Below are 5,348 nucleotides of genomic sequence, written 5' to 3'. Positions count from 1 at the left end.
ACTAGTAAGTGAAGTCACACTTGTAAGTGAAGTAGCACTGGTAGCTGATGTTGCACTGGTAGCTGACGTTACACTGGTTGGTGACGTATCGCTGGTGAGTGATGTCATACTAGTAATTGAAGTCACACTTGTAAGTGAAGTCGCACTGGTAGCTGATGTTGCACTGGTTGGTGACGTAACACTGGTAGCTGATGTGACACTATTTGGCGATGTGACACTGGTAGGTGATGTGACACTGGTAGGCGATGTAACACTCGTAGGTGATGTAGAAGCACTAAAAGTTTAATGGACAGAAACAAAGTTAACGGGGCAACCCGTGCCAGATTCTACATAGTCTGGAGGCTCAGCGCGGGGCACAAAACCAGACCCAACATTTCTAGAGTAAAATGTTGCGTAGAATACGATGCCGAGTGGTAATCAGTCCGCCGTTGGGGCGTTTTCGAGATATGCGGGGTCAAAGGTCAAATGGGTTCATTAGCTACGAAAATTGATACTAAAAAAATGTTAATCTTTAAGAAATAATCGCCTAAAAAAAGACCTGGCCAGGGGCGGATCCAGAATTTTCAGAAAGGAGGGGGGGGGGCTGCCCCTACTTCGGAGTGCGAAGCCCGGCCCTCGGTGGGCGGACTCATCGGCAATCAACCAAGTCACCAACCGGCCTGTTTCGGAGTAAATTACAACGGGGATCACTACTATTTTTAAGTATTTTGTTCTCCTTTCCCGCGAGAATATATGGGGCAAAAAATTGTTCACCACCGCAAAAAATGGGGGAGGGGGGCGTGCGCCGGTTGCGACCCCCCCCCCCCCGCGGATCCGCGCCAGCTGACCGTAATTAGATTAACTTGCATAAAATCGTAAGCATAAAGTATAAATAATGGTAAGTAACACCAATCAAAATATATGCCCATAGGAAACGAGTTAACCCATTAAATAATATCGCTTCCGAATATCACATAAGACTGACTAAATATTTTTAATGATATTATTCGAACATCAGAACACTGCCAGCAATTAAAACAAAGTACCTACCTGCATCTGGCTTGAGATAATTGGGTGCATGTTAACGTAACAGCATCAAAATATAAATTACTTGGACAAATTTTGTCTTCTCCCAACCCAGCATTTAAACAACGAATATATCTTCGACAATTTGTACAGTGTGGAAAATCACCTAAACCATTAAGGCATTCTGTCACGTCAATACATGGCGTTTCCATTCTTGGTGACGTCACACTTGTAGGTGACGTCTCACTGGTAGCTGACGTTACACTGGTAGGTGATGTTACACTAGTACCTGATGTTGCACTGGTTGGTGACGTGTTACTGGTAGGCGATGTAACACTAGTAGGGGATGTAACACTTGTAGGTGAAGTCGCACTGGTTGGTGACGTATCGCTGGTGAGTGATGTCATACTAGTAATTGAAGTCACACTTGTAAGTGAAGTCGCACTGGTGGCTGATGTTGCACTGTTTGGTGACGTAACACTGGTAGCAGATGTGACACTATTTGGCGATGTGACACTGGTAGGTGATGTGACACTGGTAGGCGATGTAACACTGGCAGGTGATGTAGAAGCACTAAAAGTTTAATCGACAGAAACACAGTTAATGAAGCAGATTTCTACTAAATAAACTTGAGTCTTTCATAAGTGATCGCCTAAATTACGCCCTGAACAGAATTAGATTATTTTGCATAAAATCGTAAGTAAAAATAACAAGCGGTTGTCATGCAAGATGCGCCCACATTTTGCAAGAGAAGGATAGTGAACAAGCTAATACAACGACTTACTGCAGTGTACCAGCTAGGCTAGATTAGCTTTGGTCTGGAAATTAGATAACTCTTGTCAGGGATACTCCATTACTACAAATGTCTGGCAATTAAATAGCTCTGTCAGGGGTACCCCATAACTAGAAATGTCTGTCAGAGTGTTTTTGTAATACCTGAAGATGTACGGTACATTGCTGTGCGATTTTCATGTGGTACACTTTTGAGCTAATCTAGCCTAGTTGGGGATCATGGCATTTTGGGCGTGGAATACCACACCCATCACCAGAAACCCGGCAGACTAACATTCTGATGATACCAGATATACATACATTGATACCATATAGGAGAAAATTGGTACACTTTTCAGCTAGGTTAACCCCCTGGGCTTCTGCTCTAGAACCGAGATCTTTTGGATATAAACATATATCAGAAGTTTCGTCAAAATCAGATAAAAATTGTGACCTGTAGAGAGTCCACAAACAAATGTGAACGGACGAACGGACAGGGGCGACGACAATATACATTCGCATGAAAATTTGGGTGAATAAAAATGTCAAGTAACATCATTCAAAAAACAGTTAACTCCTTTAGACTAACTAAATATTTGCAATGATATTATTCTAACATCAGAACACTGCAAGCAATTAAAACAAAGTACCTACCTACATCTGGCTTGAGATGACTGGGTGCATGTTAACGTAACAGCATCAAAATATAAATTACTTGGACAAATTTTGTCTTCTCCCAACCCAGCATATAAACAACGAATATATCTTCGACAATTTGTACAGTGTGGAAAATCGCCTAAACCATTAAGGCATTCTGTCACGTCAATACATGGCGTTTTTATCCTTGGCGATGTGACACTTGTTGGTGACGTAATGTTTGTAGACGACGTCATACTAGTAGGTGATGTGACACTGCGAAAAGAAAAGATATCTTGTTATTTTCTATTGTTTGTGGAAGGCTACGTGCAGTTGTTACCGAGTTAAACAGAAAACTTCCTGGACACGTTAATTCAGTACCACCACTAATGAAACACCTTACATATTTTTTGCAGTCATCACAGTGTGGAATATCACCTAATCTCCCATCACAATCTGCTGTACTACTTAAGCAGTTCACCTGTTCTGTGTTCTTCTAAGATAAAATTGTTTAAATGATAAATGATTACTTTTTAATGCCTCTTTAATTTTTTATTTGACATCTTGGGAAGAGAAATGAAGTAGAGTTTAACGTCATATTGTTCTGCTCCGACTGGGCTTAAGAAGACGGTCATCCGCCATACTGTGTGCTATGAGGGAAATTTTGCCCGGAAATTAGCAGCACTACGGCCTACTCTTATATCGAATTCCAACTGCCAAGCGACCTTTTATGTGCACGACAATGTGTACACGGGGCGACACGGGCCCTCGATTTTTCGTGTCATCCGAACGACTATACGTTGTCCCTTGCCAGGCCCCCGGTCCTCCACTTTTGGGAAGAGAGCTAGATCTGTAACAAATGAAGAAATCGTGTTAAACGTCTCACTGCTCTGCATCAATTGGCTTGAAAATCTCGAGTACCGAGTAACTATAGCCAACACCGGGATCGATCATGGGACCACTTGATTAGTGACCCGGGGCCTTACTCACAAAGTCATCTGTAACAAGTTAGGCTACCGTTTTGATGCTATTCATGTACGGAGAAAGCGAGCTTACTATAGCTCTTTTCGGAATGGTCTCTTACACGCGCTACCCCACCAGTGTTCAACGGCTATTTTGGAGTCCTTACCTTCTATTTTTCACCGTAATTCTTCTTTTTTATTTAAAAGGAGTGACATAGGCTTAAGGCCGGGCATATTCATGAAGCAATGGCCCGAGAAATCCCCTATGTCTAATCAAACGAAACACTGTGAGGAGTATGAAGACCGGGTAATGTGCAATGTATGTCTAATGCGTACGCTTCAGATTATAGAATCTATTGGTATCTGTCATTGAATCAGGTGGCATGGTTTCAAACCCTGACCTGTACGATGCCTACCCTTGTGGTTTTTCCGGGGATTCCGGCTGCTTTTGAAATAAAATGTTCCATATTATGCTAGACCCTAAAGGGTTGTGCTGTGTGGACATTGAATCTCCATTTCCATTTCTCACATTAACCACGGAAGAAGTGTTGTTTTGCCTAATTTTGATACGGAAAAAGATGTCTTACCCACAAACGACTCCGGATGAATCACAATTATAAGTAGAAATACTAAATAGAGTTCCAGTGGGACAAGTCACCTGTTGGTCTATTGAATTACTGCAGCTGATATATTTACTACAGTCACTACAGTCCGGATATCTACCGTCTCCCATACCAACACAGCTACTTATACATGTCTGTTGGACTAAAAATTGAAATAAATTTAAAGGGCTTTAAGTCTTATAAATACGTTGAATCTCATTTTAAAACTTAAAGTATTTTTTTCCTAACTGATCTTGTGCAATGCAGATAAAGGGGTCATTCCTTTGCGTATTTCCATGATGTCAACAAAAAGAATAACACCGATTTAGTGACATGCACACCACCCTCAATTTTCTTTGAAAAACCACGAAATTTCACAGTATTAAGCACAATACCATAAATGGTCTAATGAAGACGGGCATACGCCCTACAGTGTGCTGTGAGGGAAATTTTGCCCCGACCGCGACACTACGGCCTACTCTTATTTCGAATTCCAACTGTCAGGGGTTCTTTTACGTGCTCGTTAAACGACGAGACATTGTTCCTCATTAGGCCCTCCGTCCTACAGCACTGACAAGGGAAAAACCCGAGGAACTTTCTCGGCCAATAGCGAGAGTGAACCCGAGACCTCCCGTTTAGCGAGACACTGAGCCACCGCGGCTTCCAAAGTGTTGTAATATGAATAATAATAATTGGGGAAATCATGTGTCTCTACAGCTAAAGTAAATACAGAATCGATACTTACGATATGTACTTAAATATGATTAAAAGAAAGATAGGTTGCCAGGCAACAAAACATACGCCCACAGCAGCTAAATCGGTCCTATCGGTCGACAAGAGTTGTCACATATTTATTCTTTTGTAGGTAATTAGGGGAATTTAAGAGACAATTTCATACAGATGACATTATAATTTTCGTCGTTTGAGGGTTCACAAGGTTCTAAAAACTAAAATCAGGGCCATAACATTGGAAGTAATCTACAGAAATTGTTGAAATTCGACAGGCTTTTTCGTTTCACTAATTCAAATATGCATACAGATCGGATGATAACTTTTGTCATTCGAACGTTCACAAGGTTCAACAAAGTAAAACAAGAGCCATAACTCTAGAAGTAATTAACGGAAATTGCTTACATTCAATAGACTTCTTCATTTCACTCATTTAAATGATGCATACGAATTTCATACAGATTGGGTGATAACTTTTGTCGTTCGAGCGTTCACAAGATTCAACAAAGTGAAACAAGGGTCATAACTCTAGATATAATTAACGGAAATTTGCTGAAATTCAATAGGCTTGTTCGTTTTACTAATTTAAACCATACATATAAATTTCATACAGATCGGATAATAACTTTTGTCGTAAGAGCAT

Source organism: Patella vulgata, chromosome 1, assembly GCF_932274485.2.
Source record: "Patella vulgata chromosome 1, xgPatVulg1.2, whole genome shotgun sequence".
NCBI lineage: Eukaryota > Metazoa > Mollusca > Gastropoda > Patellidae > Patella > Patella vulgata.
This window is presented reverse-complemented; position numbering follows the sequence as displayed.